This window comes from Pleurodeles waltl, chromosome 7, assembly GCF_031143425.1.
Source record: "Pleurodeles waltl isolate 20211129_DDA chromosome 7, aPleWal1.hap1.20221129, whole genome shotgun sequence".
Classification (NCBI taxonomy): Eukaryota; Metazoa; Chordata; class Amphibia; order Caudata; family Salamandridae; genus Pleurodeles; species Pleurodeles waltl.
Window position 1 is genome coordinate 1,469,042,154 of NC_090446.1, and position 17,958 is coordinate 1,469,060,111.

The window sequence follows — 17,958 nt, forward strand, 5'->3', positions numbered from 1 at the left end:
AAGACCTGGAGACCCTAGATTAGAATTAGTAGAGGGAATATGAAGGACCAGGAAGGCTCGGGCCCAGTAGGACCAGGATCGGAAAGTCCATTGCTGTCAGACATAGGAGGATCCTAAACCAGCCTAACAAGGACTACATGAACTAGGGTGATATGCAACAAGGAAACTAGGAGGGCCAGTGCCAGTAGGATGAGGAGGACCAGCCCCAGAATGACTATTACCCGGACCATGATAGAAGGGACCTGGGTCAGATTGACTGGCTGTGAGAAAAGGCCTCTTTTGACATGGTTAGCCCCAACTTTCTGTCTGGTATGTGATGTTGCCTCAAGGTTGTTAGTGCCCAGGGCCAAATCTCTTTTCCAAAACTGCTGTGATGCATTGGCACAATTGGAGATAATTTTAGCTGCCACTATAAGTCCCTAGTAAATTGCATTTAGGTTCCCAGGGTATGGGGTAATAAGGGCAGGCCTCTAAGGGCAGCAGCACTAAGTGTGCCGCCCTCTAGGTCCATGTACGCAGATGCACCGAGCACTGCTATTGAAGGTCGAGAGTCCTGGTGCAATCCTAGAATTCAAACTCGACATGGTACACTGCCTGTATGCCTTGTCCACTACACACTGCATGCAATATATGTAAGTCACCCCTCTGGCAGGCCTTCCAGCCTTAAGGTAGTGTGCACTATATTGCATGTGAGGGCATAGCTGCACGAGCAATATGCCCCTTCTGTGTCCTTGCCAAACCTGGGACATAGTAAGTGCACAGAGCAGCCATTTTAAATGCAGATGCTGGACACTGGGCAGTACGAGTTTCACAGCTACACAATGGCCACTCTTAACCCTGGGCTGTTTGGAATCAAACAACTCTGAATGATAAATCCAAACTGGTACTAGTATTGGGTTTATTAAATTTTTTACCCGGGGGTTACCTTAGAGGTGACGCCTGCAAAAGCTAACTACCCTGGCATGGTTGCTGGCCAGTCCCAACCAGCCTGCCACCACCAGACACAAATCTGAACCCCTAGGGTATGGGATCCTACTCTCTGGGATTCAGAACAAAGCCCCCCCCACACAGGAATGTGCACTGACCTGCTGGTGAGCTTCAAAGGACTTACCACCCTTGAAACATGATCCTCAGGCCTCCTGCTAGCAGCAGAGGGTCACTCTCATTGCAAACCCTACTTTTGGCAGGAGCAACAGTGGGAAACCAAACTAAGGACAGGAGGAGTGGTCAGTTCTGGCTTGCATCACCCTTAAGGTGTTGCATGCATGGTGAACTCTGCATTTTACTTTCTTTCATCTTGGATGGAAGGAAATTAGGCAATCAGGTGTAGTGATCATTGCCCACAGGAAGTTGTCACTTAGTGGATGTAGCCACCCTAAGGTACATGACCCATTGGTCACTATTAGGTACCCCCTAAAATGCCTCCTTAGTACAGTATTTAGAGGGCATCCTTAGACCAAGAAATCAGATTCTAAGGACTCAAGAAGACTAGCAACAAAGAAGACCCGAGGCACAAGAACAGAAGACCTGCTACACAAAGAAAAGGCACCAAACCTTGTGTGCTGCAACCAAGACTCGACAATCACCACTGAGGTGTTGCTTAGACACTGAAAGGACTCTAGAAACCCCCAGAAGACCTCCAGTCTTCACAAACCACCAAAGAACTCCCTCCAGAGTGAAGGTATCACTCCACATCCAAAAGAACCCAACAAGCCAGTGAAGTCCACTTCACTGACAGGCTGCTAAGTTCCAAACTAGATGCTGCAGCCAGGCCAAACTCCACCAAACGGACCACAACCATAAACCCTGCAAGTGTGGCACGTTTGGTGGCACTGCGTCTACCGGCTGAACCATGCCGTTACTCTGAGTAGTGGTCACCTCACATCAGACACCAAGAAAAACAACCCGCACCAGACTGTAGAAGGACTAGGTGGAAGCCCTAGTCGAGGGACTTTGGAAAACACCAGGACCTCCCACCAGAGTCCCCCTGCTGACCGGCAAGTGACCATCAAACCGACCTACCTCCTGCTTCCAAGGGCATTTTTACGCACACCTCCTGGCTCACGACTTCGCTCTGCACCCAGCTGCCCTGTGGCTTGCATTGAAGATCCAGTAGTGCGCTAAGGGTGCCCACCCTTTGTAACCTCAACACTCCATTGGGACCTGCTGGACTTACCTTTAAGTTTATCTCTGCAGTTCTTTTCCAAGTGACTCCCCCGCAGTGGCCTGGCACCAGCTCCAAAGACCACTTCCCACTTCTCCCACCAGAACTGGGAGCAGCCCACATTTCTGCAGCTCACCAATAGTGGCCATCGATGACCTCGACTTTCCTGCCAAAGGAAAACTTGGTAATTGCACTGCCTAATTATATATATATTTTCATAGGTGATCCACTATTGATTCTTATGGTGCGTAATTACACACAAAAATACTCTTTTCACTAAACTTCATAAATTCATATCTCGAAAAATACTTTACCAATTTTGACTAATCTGAAGTATTTTTATAAATTGGTCTTGAGTTATTGTTTTGAGGTTGTGCTGTGATTTATCGATACTGTGAGTACAACAAATGCTTTAGTCTAACTGCTCGACCAATCTACCATAAAAAGTAGAGCATTAGGTTATCTAGTTTGTATCTCTGTAAACCAACATGTGGTTGCCTGGACCCACTGCACAGTGTGTCTAGCTGTCAGGACCTTAATGACGCATGGGCGCAATTGTCCATATGTTGCAGCCACCATTTCTATGAAACCACACATCTTGTGTGGTAAAAGTCATCTACCTGAAAGATTGGGTCATTGGTGGTATCATTGCCCTGATTATTACTTAAGAATACTAAAACGAAGATCTTACATCTTAATTTGAGCACACATCACCGTAACAGAAGAACCAGGAAGTCAGGGAGGACTTCATTTCCCAGCCTCCTCTGATACTAATTACTTCTGGGTGTGGTCAGGCTATAAATACCTGCCACACCCGTTCAACCGACGCTTCCTATTTTGAGCGTCTGTGAAGAGCGGGTCCCATGCATGCAGCTGTCGACATTTCTCTGAAACCTGTCTTTCATTTAGCGAGCGGCCGGCTTGCGGCGGTGAGAAATTTCCTTTTGGGCATTCCTGCCCTTTCCGTGAACTCCGAGTTTATTTGAACAAGTGAAACGCTACAAGAATGTAGCTTAGCAACATTGTTTCTTTCAGTTCTTGTATTCACTGTGAATTCGAAGTATCTATTATTCTCCGGGGCATTTTCTTTTGAAGAAGGTTACATGCTAATAGAAGCTTTGCTTAGAAAAATAGTGTAATCGTTTTAAGGCTTTGAATGCGTTGATTTCATTCCACATTGTTATAGAATTTTCTGTGCTATTGTTAATCAAAAAACAAAAGTGACATTGTGCTTTGATAAATCTTGTTTTGTGGAAACTCGAGTGATTTCAAATTCAAAGAGAAAGACAAATATTATTGTTTCTTCTGCATGAGTGACATTAAGGAACCTATAGTGTATTTTTGTTTAATGACTATGAGGCAAGATATTTTGGTAGAATGTTTCAATTTATGGTCTTTTGGATCTCTGGATTAAGAGTTGTGCAGAATTTAATTTCAAACATATATTCTTAGGAAAATTGTTTCTTCTGAAAGCCATTCATAGAAATTAGTGAGATCTTTGAGAGACAGTAAATCATTACAGTGAAAGCCATTTTTTGTATGTTCTGTATTAACCTTTTCTTTTTCAGATCTCCCTCCTGGCTGTTCCTTCCTGATTATCCCTTCCCCCAGCTGGGCCCCTCTAAAGTTCAGCGCTATAACAGCATCTGACTTTGGTGTTGCCTGGAAGTGGGACCCTTATTCAGCATCGTGCAGATCCTGAGAACTTGGACCTCCTGACACTAGCTTTGTACACTACATAGAGGGCCAGCCTCCTACACTGGCAAACCAGAAGGACTATTATGACAAGGATGGGAAAGATTGCCTGGTGGATTGGGAGTGCTAGGGAAACCAAATCAGTGGGACCAGCACCAGAAAACCCAATACATGAGGATCAAACAAAGAAGTATCAGAACTAATAGGACCAGGAGAACTAGGAGCAGAAGGACTAAGAACAGGAGCTCTAGGGGAATAATTAAACCAGTTCAGCGTACCAGGAGGAATGAGGATGAAAATTAGGTTGAGGGCACTAAAAAGTTCCAGGACTAGGAGCCCGTGAAACAGGAGACCCAGAATACAAAGGGCTAGGTGCAGGAGGATATGGGAATGACGACCATATAGATCAAGAAGTACAGGGTCAATGGGTTCTAGGACCAGCATGCAGACTTATGAGGGCAGGGAACAGGGGGACAACAGCTAGGGGGACCAGAACCAGATTGAAGAGGACCTTTAAAACTTCATAACTTCACTTGTGTATGTCGGATTTTTGTTGTTTTGGTCTTGTTTTGTTTAGATAAATATTTCTTATTGTTCTAAACTGGTGGTGTGTCATTTTGTAGTGTTTTCATTAAGTTACTGTGTGTGTTGGTACAAATACTTTACACCTAGCACTCTGAAGTTAAGCCTACTGCACTGCCAAGCTACCAAGGGAGCAAGCAGGGGTTAGCTGAGGGTGATTCTCTTTTACCCTTACTAGTGTGAGGGTCCTTGCTTGAACAGGGAGTAACCTGACTGTCAACCAAAGACCCCATTTCTAACATTGGTGATTAGCAGTTGGGCTTTGGACTTGTATTTGTACTTGACATACAGGGGCATATTTATACTCCGTTTGCGCCAAATATGCGTCGTTTTTTTCGAAGCAAATTTGGCGCAAAACTAACGCCATATTTATACTTTGGCGGTAGACGCGTCTATCGCCAAAGTATGAGTAAAGTGCGTCATTTTTTTGCGTGAACGCCTTCCTTGCGTTAATGAGATGCAAGGTAGGCGTTCCCGTCCCAAAAAATGACTGCGACGCAAATGCGTCGTATTTATACTCCCGGGCAAAAATCACGCCCGGGAGTGGTCGGGTCAAAAAACCCCGCATTTGCGCCTCTTTTTAACGCCTGGGTCAGGGCAGGCGTTAAGGGACCTGTGAGCTCAAAATGAGCCCACAGCTGCCCTCCCATGCCCCCAGGGACCCCCCCTGCCACCCTTGCCCACCCCAGGAGGACACCCAAGGCTGGAGGGACCCACCCCAGGGATATTCAGGTAAGTTCAGGTAAGTATAATTTTTTTTTTTTTTAATATTTTTTTTTGGCATAGGGGGGCCTGATTTGTGCCCCCCTACATGCCACAATGCCCAATGACCATGCCCAGGGGACATAAGTCCCCTGGGCATGGCCATTGGGCAAGGGGGCATGACTCCTGTCTTTACTAAGACAGGAGTCATGTAAATGGCGTCTGGGCGTTGTTAAAAATGGCGCAAATCGGGTGGAGGCGATTTTTTGCGTCAACCTGACTTGCACCATTTTTAAGACGCCCTAGCGCCATTTTTCCCAACGCCGGCGCTGCCTGGTGTACGTGGTTTTTTTCCACGCACACCAGGCAGCGCCGGTCTGCTTGCGCCGGCTAACGCCATTCAATAAATACGGCGCCCGCATGGTGCTTCAGAATGGCGTTAGCCGGCGCAAACATTTTTGACGCTAAACTGCGTTAGCGCAGTTTAGCGTCAAAAAGTATAAATACGGGCCACAGTGATTAAGTGTACACAACTATTTTGAGTGCAGACCACTACGTGACCACATATTACTTGTCTGTTGATCTTTTGATTTTTTCTCTTTGGGACTGTTTTTGTTCTACTTCCACATTTTAGTTGATTCCTTGATTGACTTTCTTTGGCACTCCATTTGGGAACTTGCTTTTCTGCCTTTGGGACTTTGCACTTGTTTTTGAATCTTCATCATGTCCCAAGCTGGAGATGCATCACTTGGAGCTGACTATGACCTCGAGAAATTGGAGAGTTATACCGAGACTCAGTTGAAAAAGTTCTGTAAAAGTTTTGACTATCCCATTAAGAGATCATCCAGGAAGGAGGAGCTGCAAAAGGTGCTGAGGGCCTGGGTGACAGCCAAGAGCACTGAAGGGCACACAGAGGATGAGGGAGATGAGGAGAAGGAGGAAGAGTGTTCAGTACACAATGGTATTGTGGGTGGGCCTGTTATGTCCAGGGAGACGTTCTCCAGGGCAGGTAGCAGTGTCTCATCCAAGGGTCTGACACCTGAGGAGTTACAGGACAGACAGGCAGAAAGGGAGTACCAATTGGAGCAGAGGAAGCTAGCCCTTGAGGACAGGAAGTTAGTGATGGCTCATGAGCTTAGCTTGAGAGAGATGGATCATAGAAGCCAGTCCAGTAGAGATGGTGGCAGCAACCCTACAGTGCAGCCTGAGAGGAGGGTGCACATTCCTAAAGACCTTGTGAAAGATTACAAAAGGGAGGATGACATATACTTGTGGTTCAAAGGGTATGAGTCTGCTCTCCACATAAATCTGGTCCCTGCAGGTCATTGGGGGATGGGTCTGTGGAAGCACTTTGAGGTAGAGGGGAGGGATACACTGACAGCCTTAGGGGATGCTCAGAATCTCACCTACTTTAACATGAAGAATGCCTTGCCGCACCACGTCATCACCGACGCCGCTCGAAGTGCGCGGATTCACCGTTTCGCACAGACACCGCGGTCCCCCACTTCGCGCATCAACTTGTTTTCACTCCTCACCAAAGTTGTGTCGGCTTGTTGGGAACGACTCCGTCACGACGCTGTGTTAACTCCTCATCGAAGCATTTTGCGTTTCTAAGCGCTATTTTTGAGTTTAATCTTTAAAAATTCATAACTTGACTTGTGTATGTCGGATTTTTGTCGTTTTGATCTTGTTTTGTTTAGATAAATATTTCCTATTTTTCTAAACGGGTGGTGTGTCATTTTGTAGTTTTTTCATCAAGTTACTGTGTGTGTTGGTACAAATACTTTACACCTAGCACTCTGACGTTAAGCCTACTGCTCTGCCAAGCTACCAAGGGGGTAAGCAGGGGTTAGCTGAGGGTGCTTCTCTTTTACCCTGACTAGAGTGAGGGTCCTTGCTTGAACAGGGGGTAACCTGACTGTCAACCAAAGACCCCATTTCTAACAGTGAGCCGGGTCAAGACTGATTTGCATATGGCTGGGTCCAAACTGGGGTGGCATGGTGAGCAAATGAATGATGGATTAAGCCCAGATCTGTGACTGGGGTGAGTGTTTAAAAAGTTTCAGCACTCTGTCCATCATCACTTTGTGTTGCCAAAGTTGCCCTAAGTGCAAAGGGTATGCCCAGATGTGGGTCCCTTGCTCACTGTGCCAGGGGATTCAAGCTAGCCTGGCTGATGAAGGGTGATATCCTGAAACCGGATGTTTGTTTCTGGTGCAGGGAGGACTTGGGCAGGACTGTTCCTATGTAGAACAGGTTCAAGACTTGGGTGGCATGGTGAGAAAAAGAGTGATGAATTAGACCCAGATCTTTGGCTGTGGCTGATTGTTTGAAAAGTTTCAATACTCCATCATCCTTTTATGTTGCTAAAGTTGCTGTAATTGGGAACGGTATGCCCAGATGTTTAACCTGTTCTGTCCTGTAGGGAACAGGGTCAAGACTGATTTGCATATGGCTGAGTCCAAACTGGGGTGGCATGGTGAGCAAAAGAACGATGTATTAAACCCAGATCTGTGACTGGGGGTGAGTGTTTTAAAAGTTTCAACACTCCGTCCATCATCCTTTTGTGGGAAAAGAGCAGAAGGATCAGGAATAGATCCTGGAAGTCTAGAAAAATTAGGATCATAAGGATTATGGCCAATAGGACCCGGAGACCAGAATAAGCAAGGAAGATGAGGGGTCAGTCGCCAGGATTCCAGTAGGGCCAGGGCAAGATGGATTAGAAGTAGGGCCATAGCAAGGTGGGTTAGAAGCATGAGCACTAAGAGGACCAGGAACAGCGCTAGGAGTGCTAGGAGAATCTTGACTATTGAATCAGGGCCAAGAGTACCATGTGGAGCAAAAAGACCAGGACCCTGGGGAAGTAGGGCCAGGGCGAGGACGATTAGGTGGACCATGACAGCCAGAGCCAGGATGCCTAAAGGGACTAGACGTAGATATCCAGGAAAAACTGGACCAAAATGATGAGGCTCAGAATTACTCATTGGATGTAGTGACAGAAGGTCCATGAGGACAAGGGGCATAGTCAGTATGACAAGAATGATCCAAACCAGGAAGATAAGAGACACGAGGGAAAGGCCAAAGATGGCAGGACACAAGAGACCAGGTAGGGTAGACTGAGGTGACCAGCAGTGCAAGGAACTGATGTACTAGGATTCAGATGAGCTGGTGGGAAGGATCAGAAATACCTGGTCAAATGGATGAACTCCGAGAGAATCAAGAAAGAAAAAGAAAAGCTAGGAGAAAGGGGTGAAAGGACCAGGAGGACCACAACCAAGAGGATTAGGCATACAAAGACACAGAAAAGAAAGACAAGAAACAAAAGGATCAAGTCTGGTGGGCACAAAACCATGGAGAGAACACAGACTGCGAAGACCTGAACTAGGAAAAACTATTGCTAGGCAAACCAGACTGAGTTAGGAAGATGAGGACAACTGGACCAAAATAATCATGAGGTGTTTTCCAGGCAACCAGAGCCAGCATGACTAGAGCTAAGGGAAAAAGGGTAAGGAGGACCACTGAGACCTCAAACAAGGAGAAAAGAAAGCTCAAAATCTCAGTGCCCCTGTGTATCAGGACTGGTATCCCAGAACAAGCAGGGTGAGGACGAAGAGGAGAAGGAGGACCAGGACAAGAAAGACCAGGTTTACAGGAGTTATGACGACCAAGCCTGGTTGCTAAGAACAGGATAATCTGAACAAGGAGGGCCAGGACTTTTCTGACAATTTTGTCCAGGATGAGAATGAGCAGGAGGACCAGGCACAAGAGCATCATGGCATGTTGGAGAAGGTACAGTCAAATGGATAGACAATACACTCCTTGTTCATATGCTTGAGGTAATGTTGAGTAATACCACTTTAGAAACTGAACGTGTACCAAACTGACCAGGCCTAGGCCATGAAGACATGATAGGAAGGACCAGGACCAGTGAATCGAGTATCATATGGCCCAAAAGGACTAGGGCATGGAGAGTCAGGATGACACAAATCAGGAAGACTAGGAGTGCCATCCCTAAAAGACCTAGGGCTAAGTCGATAGGTACCTACAGCAGGTTTTGAGTATGGATCAGAAGAACCAGGATCATGAGGCCCAGGAAGGGCTAAGACAAAGATGAGAAGATGAGCTAAGAACACACCCAGGAAGACCAGGGTCAAGAATGCCTACAACCGGGAGCATCAGATTCAGTAAACCAGCACCAGGGTGACCAGAACTAGTTAGACCAGGGCCAGGATGAGGATCTGGAGGGCCAAACTAGCCAAGAAAATGAGGACTTGAAAAAAGACTAGGAGGATGACCAACACCGAAAGGCACAGAAGGACCTGAAAGAGAAGGAAGAAGACTGGGAGCAGGAGGACACCTAAGAGAGTCTAGGCCATCCCTTTTGTAAATGGTTCTTATTCATGCGTCTTATGCTGCCAGTCCCGGGAAACCCCCACTCTTCAGCCCACGTATAGAACTAGCAAGTAATTTATGAAAAATCAGGTAATTTGAAGGAATAAAAAGATGGGACTGTTACACTCTGTGTGATTCTGTCTGATGCTGGTCTGAGGGTGGATCTGAGGACATAGGGCCTAAAGCATAATAGACAAGATTGTGGGAAAGTTCCTATTCTAGGGATAGGACTGCATAGTAGTTTAGGGCGGCAGCACCACCAAATGTAGGTGACTGAGTTGGTCCCACACCCTCTGGATGCTGTCAACCTGCCTTTTGGCTAGCTCACAGTGCCTCACACAAACCTGGATGGTAAAGTTGATTTCTGGCAACCTGAACACAGCACTCTGGGCCTGATTAGGAGTTCGGCAGACGGTTTTCACGGTCCGCCGAACCTCCGATGGGGAGGCTGCAGCCACACTAGCTACCTCCCTGCTGGACCCTTTCATTGTTTCCTGCTAGGCTGGCGGGCGAAAACTTAACAGGAAACCTAGCAGGAAATAGGCTACAGCATTGTCTCTGGCTCCATAATCGAGCCAGTGGCAATGCTGTAGCCTGCAAGGAAAACACTGGACATTGCGAAGGTGCTGTGGCCACCTGGACCTGTTCTCTGCCAGGCTTTTCATGGCGGTGTTACCGCCATGCAAAGGCTGGAGGAGAGCGAGGTTGTAATCGGCAGAGCAGTGATGCATGCACGGCTGCTCTGGTGGATTATGATCTCTGCCACCGCTAGACTGCTGGGACCCAAAATCCTGGCGGTTCCCTGGTGGTTGAACCACCAGGGTTGTTATGTGGCGGTTGGATCGTCATAAGACCGCCACACTCATATTGAGGCCCCCTGACTCTTGAGGGAAGTTGTGGCGAACAGATCATATCCCTGTCTCTCAGTTACACAGAGGTTCACACCTGGCAAGGTAAACAAGGAGATGCAAAATAGGTTTCAATATATCTATTGAATCAAGTACATTCAATTTTAAAAAGCATGAGCTGTGATGATTAGGCAGATGGAACATAATACAGTGATCATTGTTACCTTTAGAGCAGGGATACTCAAAGTACGGCCCGCGGGCCTCATGCGGCCCCTCTGACCTTTACATGCGGCCCCTTGGGGACAGGAGCACTGGGCAGCTGTTTGCTTGACTCTGCACTAACAAAAATATTAAATACACATAATAAATCATTTATTTATCATTTATTTCAAACTGAATTGGTGTTAAAGAAAGGATGTAACTAGGGATTCTTGCACTTAACTTTAGAAACGCCTTCATTTTTAAAGACATCTTGCAGCATAAGTGTAAAACTAAGACAGTCGCTTCAAAATAAAAAAAGTGTATTTAGTTAACATGCAGAACCTTTTAGTCTTAGTACAATTTATTTTATCAGTGCATTGAGATGTATTCATTTAAAAGTTATAGTTTTCAAAGATACATTTGGAAACAAATTTGGAAACATTAATTATTTTCCTTACCCTGAGAACAACACCAATAGTAAATTAAAGAGGCATTCACTTGGTATGTGCACTTTATGGGTGGCCTGGGTTCCTATCATACATGAATCATGTATTTCGAGGTCATCTTAAATGTGATAATGCAGCAAAAGGAGGGAAAGTGACACTAAACAATTGCCTAGGATCACACAATTTGGAAAAGTGGGTAAGCCGGGATTAATTCCAGGTTTTCTGGTTTACTATTGTTTATTTCAGCCACTAGATGTATATCCTTTGCTTCCCCTACACCTACCTTGCGATCAATCCCCCTAGCCACCCCACCCAACCGCCACTACCCTGGCATCAATGCGGCCCCCAGGCACGTCACAGACCAAACTTTTTGGCCCCTGGGAAAATGTTTGTGAGTACCCATGCTTTAGAGTAAAGAAGATGAAACCCCCACATCTTGGTATGATCCTAGAGCCTATAGATTCCTGGTGTCTAAAACCTGAGAAAATAGAGGTGGAAACTCTTCTGCCTGTCACGATCTATAGTAAGGACCCCGACCCCATACCTGAAAGGCGGGCAAGGGTCTGCCCGTTGTCTGCTGGTAGTACTTCTGTTGGACCGAAGAGTCAGTGCCAGGATCAGCAAAGATGTCAATGGAATGGTGTATGTCTCAAAAGGCCATGACTCAAATGCCCTCTAAGCTCCTTTGGCCTTCGTGGTGCTTATATAACAAGTCTTAGGGTGTTCTAAGACCAGGCCTTACGTGATAGTGTGTCTGGAGCTGAGGGTCGACTCCATAGTTCCTGGAATGTCAATACTAGGTAGAATATTGTGTACTAAACATGACAGCCTTGAGCAGGGCACAGAGTGAAATGCCTGCAAAAAGCTGATAAAGTGTACAGTTATGCTTTCTCTGAAAACACAACTGATTACAATATAAAGGAGCTTAAAACTGGCTGCGCTAAAATATATGAAAAGAAATAAAATGAATAAAACACCTATGTATGTGAAAGGGCACAAACTACAGGTCTAACCTAAAATAAGGGTGCCCAAGCTAGGTACTAAATGGAACCCACAAGATTAAAGGTCGGTGGTTGAAAATGAGTGTAGTCTGTAAAAATGGTAAAGGCTAGCAAGGGGGTCAAAGGGCTATTGAAATCAGCAAAGGGGAACTCAAGATCATAAAAAGGCTCTGATGAACAGAAGAGTGGGTAATGGAGACTTCGGATAGATCATCACAGATGGCCCAAAGAGGATTTCTGTGTGACCCCAAGATCGTTGGCTGACTTTCCATATTCACAATTGTGTGGTGAGTATGTAGCTAGTGTATAATAGTAAGACTCCATGTGTGATGAAAGTCTAAGAGCATGGACCGGTGGGATGCATTTTGCTTGAGGTGATGGAGAGTAGAAATAGATTCACTATGCAGTGGGCATAAATTGCCTGCATCACTCTGGGTGGAGACATAGAGCTGAAGTGAGGGAGAATGGCAAAAAAGATACCCAATGACATTTTGTGAGGTTGTTTTTAGCAAAAGGCTGCTGATTAGTTATTGCTGAAGGACAACATAGGGAGGATGGTAGGAGTACAGGGTAAGTCATAGGTTTCTCTTGTTAAAGTAGGGCTACCCTTTTGTCAGGAAGGCTAATGATAGCCAGATCCTGAGATCTCATTCTTCATTGTGTCCTTATTTTGGATACTCTTTCTTACAGCCAGCAACAGTGGTACTGCTGTGAGAGCCATCACCTAGCACAAAGGCTGTGTCTGAGCTACAGCTGGAAAATGATATTTGAAAGAGACAATCCTCAAATCAGTTATGAAACCTCAATAGTGGATGCACATCAAATCAGTGATATGACATTGCTCAAAACAATGTTGTGATACATGAATATAGTCAAAGATATTAATGTCAAAAATATCATCCACCTATACTTATAATGGTAAGTTCAAAAATATTGGAACAAAAATATCGTTCACAGTAATACTGTTAAAAATAATACAAAAATATTGATCTTCATTATATGTATTGAATAATATAGTAAATCTTAAATAAACACATAACATCAATATAATGTAAATTAAATCATTTTGAAACATTTAAGATCCATATATAAATGTATACACAAATAAAACACACATATGTATTTTTATATATAATTTAACACTATAAATGATATATATATATTCTAATTTATATTATTTTTAGACTACTTTTTATGCGCCAGCGCAAAGTGCTCAGTCCATTCTGTAATCTCTCTTTGGGCTCCAAATCATGCCCATGTCACTCAGTCACTCACATTGGTTGGTGGGCTTTCCTTTTAAAATCCACTTGCTTCCATTTGTGAAAGGCATGCATAGGTCATGCCTTTGCTGGTGTTTAGCCCACCTACACAGCACCGGTTAACTACTGAAAACATAGGAGGCTCGATGTTTTGAGCCTAGGGTCCGGACTACTTTATCTGTTTATTATCCACCAGCGCAATTGCGCTGATATAGTGCGATCGCGCTGCATTTTTTTTCTTTACAACCCTAACAGCTCTAACTCAAGCAAATGCGAGACCCGTTGCATTGGGAATGCTTGTTTTGCAATTCCAGTACTGTGAGTCCCTCGTTTTACACGATCTCCAGCAAACAGAAAGATGATCTGAAAATCAGGACGTGAAATGTGTTCTTCTTAAAGCTGTAAATGAAGTGCAGAAAACGCAGCTGTGTAGTTCCGTGAACCGGCACACCTAAGACAAGCGAAATATCGGAAAATGTTGGTATTACTTATATTTCGTTAAATTATTGCCAGGCCTTCTCTATGAAACATTTGGGCCCGTATTTATACTTTTTGATGCTAAACTGCGCTAACGCAGTTTAGCGTCAAAAAATTTTGCGCCGGCTAACGCCATTCTGAAGCGCCATGCGGGCGCCGTATATATTGAATGGCGTTAGCCGGCGCAAGCAGACCGGCGCTGCCCGGTGTGCGTGGAAAAAAAACCACGTACACCAGGCAGCGCCGGCGTAGGGAAAAATGGCGCTAGGGCGTCTTAAAAATGGTGCAAGTCAGGTTGACGCAAAAAATCGCCTCCACCCGATTTGCGCCATTTTTAACGATGCCCAGACGCCATTTACATGACTCCTGTCTTAGTAAAGACAGGAGTCATGCCCCCTTGCCCAATGGCCATGCCCAGGGGACTTATGTCCCCTGGGCATGGTCATTGGGCATTGAGGCATGTAGGGGGGCACAAATCAGGCCCCCCTATGCCACAAAAAAATATTTAAAAAAAAAATATTTATACTTACCTGAACTTACCTGAATGTCCCTGGGGTGGGTCCCTCCATCCTTGGGTGTCCTCCTGGAGTGGGCAAGGGTGGCAGGGGGGGTCCCTGGGGGCATGGGAGGGCAGCTGTGGGCTCATTTTGAGCCCACAGGTCCCTTAACGCCTGCCCTGACCCAGGCGTTAAAAAGTGGCGCAAATGCGGGGTTTTCTGCCCCGCCAACTCCCGGGCGTGATTTTTGCCCGGGAGTATAAATACGACGCATTTGCGTCGCAGTAATTTTTTTGGACGGGAACGCCTACCTTGCATCTCATTAACGCAAGGAAGGCGTTCACGCTAAAAAATGACGCTCTTTACTCATACTTTGGCGCTAGACGCGTCTAGCGCCAAAGTATAAATATGGCGTTAGTTTAGCGCCGAATTTGCGTCGAAAAAAACGACGCTAATTCGGCGCAAACGGAGTATAAATATGCCCCTTGATTTCGCGCTTCTTCCATTTCCGCAACACACCGGCGAGCGCCCCGGACCCGCCTACACGTGACGGTCTGCCTGACCTATCACCAAACCCGTAACACGGGGGCTGCATTACGCGAACAGCTAATTACCATACTATTACCCAGAGTCCTCTGCGCGTGGAGAGGGAATGTTTAGGGTCAGAGAACAGACGGTAAGAGGTAAAACACCAGTAATGTAAGTACTCCGTTGACTGTAGGATCCAAAAGTGGTGGAGTGATTTTAGAAAGTTACATAGCTCTTCGTAACATGAGGTGTTCCGACGAAGGGACAAATATTTCACAGTAATTTATTTAGCTTTGCGCAGTGGCAGTATCATAGCCAATGAGGTCTAACGAGGCGCGATTATTGCTTATTGAAAACTTTACCCAATACCCCAGTGGTTCCCAATCTGTGCGCCGCGGCACCCCTGTGCGCCTTCAAAACTAGCCAGGGGCGCCGCACACAGTTTGGGAACCAATGCATATATTGCCCTCCACATTGAGTTAAATGACAATAATAAAAAAAAATACGTATCAGTGGAAGATCAGTATCAGCAGCCTGCAAGGGGCATAGCCACTAAGGAAGGCTCGCTCGATTTCGAGCACTCAAACAAAATTGTTTAATCTGCATTCCGTTGATTTTCCATTTTATGATTCGGACCTAAATAATGAAAACTAGTTTGTGGTGGATATACACACTGTCTCCTATTTAGTAAATCCTGCATCGCCCTCTAGTGGCCATGAACTGTCACCTATAGTCCTGGTGTGCTTCACTTTTCTGAACACTGGCTCAATCAATGTAAATTTAAATAAAAGCAGTGGCCTAGCAAAGGTGTAATTAGCCCTAATGCGAACAAGACAATGGGAATCCCATTTCCGCCCTGTTGGTTACTAAAAATAACCATGCTTGGGGTACAGTCCCCCTAGTATCCCTGTGCACCAGCTGCACGTACTGCACTAATGCATCATCTTACAGGGCTCTGAGGTCCTTTTGATTTGAATAATTTAATCATTCTGTGGGCAAATAACGAGGTGCATTTTAAATATGTTTTTTTAGAATCTGCTCTGTTTTTCAGGTGATAATTTTCCACTTTTAAACTATTGAGACATTTACAAACCACTGAACCAAAGATAACAAATATAATATTTGTTGCATACATACCAACCCAATTTTGACGAGATACTCCCAAATTTAAAATCAAAATTAACTATTTTTATCTGTCTCCTGTCTGAAATTGCTCTCACCTTAAATATGTCATTGAGGAAAATACATTTGCCTGATTTTGTTCTTAAAATTTACCACTTTCAGTTCTACAATGTTGGCATGTATGGTATGGCAATCATTATTGTGTAATATATGAAATTACCTCACGATGAAGAAAACCGGACAAATATCTATCAGATATTTGTCAACTTGCTGTAGGAGAGGAGGAAGGAGAGGAGATAGCTCAATCTACTCGTGAGAATGTGGGTGCTCTTCTCATCAAATGATCCCTACCTCTTTCACTTATCTCTTCGGTACCATGAATTTCAAGGTGTTACGTTTTTTTTTTGTAGAAGTGACTTAGCAAATCGACACCTATATGATGCCTCAGTAGGAGGGAGCCTAAATCTTGGTGAGCTGCCTACGTAACGTATACTAGTGGGGAGCATAAAGAGAGCACAGATTTTACAGACCTGTATAGTAATCCCTCAGCATTAGTAGGCCGTGCTCAGATCTTAGTGAAGCCTGATTAAGGCCTTTCTAGTAAAGAACCCAAATATCATTTATCGCTCTGCACAAGGAGTCAAGTGCTTAGTATTATTTCCAGTGAAAAAAATAGGAGTACCCCCGAGGCCGTGCATACATCCCCCCACCCATGAAAAAAAAAAAAGTAACATAATGGGGAGCCACAGCTCACAACCAATAGATCAAGGGAGCCACAGGTCAAAAAAGTTTGGGAAACACTGCAATACCCCGTCATGAAGACTTGAAATATAGTCGATATGGCAATTTTTGATAGTCTCCAAGGAGACTGAACTTAGTCGTTTGAAATAAGATTTCAGTTATACATTACAATGCGTGTCGAGACCAGTTTTTCTATTGCAGAGCTTTCTCTTAATTTAATCTTTCTTAATTGAATTTATGTAATTGACGGGTTTGGTTCTCTCCCTGGTTTACCGTGTTTTTTCTGCTCTGAGTCGGGCCCAAGTTACGGGGTGGATTTGGGTGCAATGCTGAGCTCTTCCGACAGGCGGAGGTCGAATCTACCCGTGAAATATGTACTCACTAATCAAGCACTTTATTTCTGCGATGGAAACGTTTTATTAAAAAAGGGAAATGTTGAGAGGGTTATTTCAGGATTCCTTCAAATTTTATCCAGCATTTTAAAAAGAACATGAACTAACAAAGGTGTTCGGTTTCACCTTTATCATTATTTAACGATTCTTTATAAATCGTTTAAAGTGCTGAATAATAGCTCCTAAGAGTTGTTACTTAATTCAGTGCCGCTTATTGCATTGATCTAGGGCAGAGGTCTTCAAACTGGGGGGCGGCCCCCCCTGGGGGGCCTCAAGTGATCCCAGTGGGGGCGCCAGACACTGGCAAAAAAAAGCATTATCCAGATAACAAGCCTTTGTTTTAAGCAGAAGCTTCTTATTGCATTTTTAAAAAGGTAACAGTACTTAACTGAAATGTTTAAATAGGTTTAGACATATTTAAACATTGCCATTTTTATAAAACAATTGTGAAAAATTCTGAGGGGGGGGGGCCCAATGATTATTATTTTTCAACTGGGGGGCGCGGCATTAAAACGTTTGGAGACCACTGATCTAGGGCCATGATTTAAGAAAAGTGGCACTGCACCCAGTGCAGGGACACTTTCTTGGGCCCCCACCCTGCACCTCACTAACGCCACCATGCTAATGTGGTGCAAGCAGGTGCTAGGGGCTCTTAAATCTCCCCCTAAAAGGGCTAAAAGGCTGACTGGAGCCGCTGGGATTTGCACCTTGGACAATGCGATCACACACAGAATCTTGGACGGGTCGATCAGTCAAACTGAGCCAACAGATCCGGCACATTTGTTCCCTGCATGGACACCCTATACGATGAACAAAGAGTATAACCTGAGACACCTTTTATGAGTTTGGAAGACATACAACTAGCTCTGTAGAGCCTTCCCCCAAATGTACATGGTTCAGTGCACACTGGG

At 45.0% G+C, this 17,958-nt stretch overlaps 1 pseudogene; it reads left to right on the plus strand.

Annotated features, from left to right (window-relative positions):
* The first annotated feature begins 15,081 nt into the window (after positions 1–15,081).
* LOC138247477 (U4 spliceosomal RNA) lies at positions 15,082–15,271 on the plus strand (annotated as a pseudogene).
* The last annotated feature ends 2,687 nt before the right edge of the window (positions 15,272–17,958 follow it).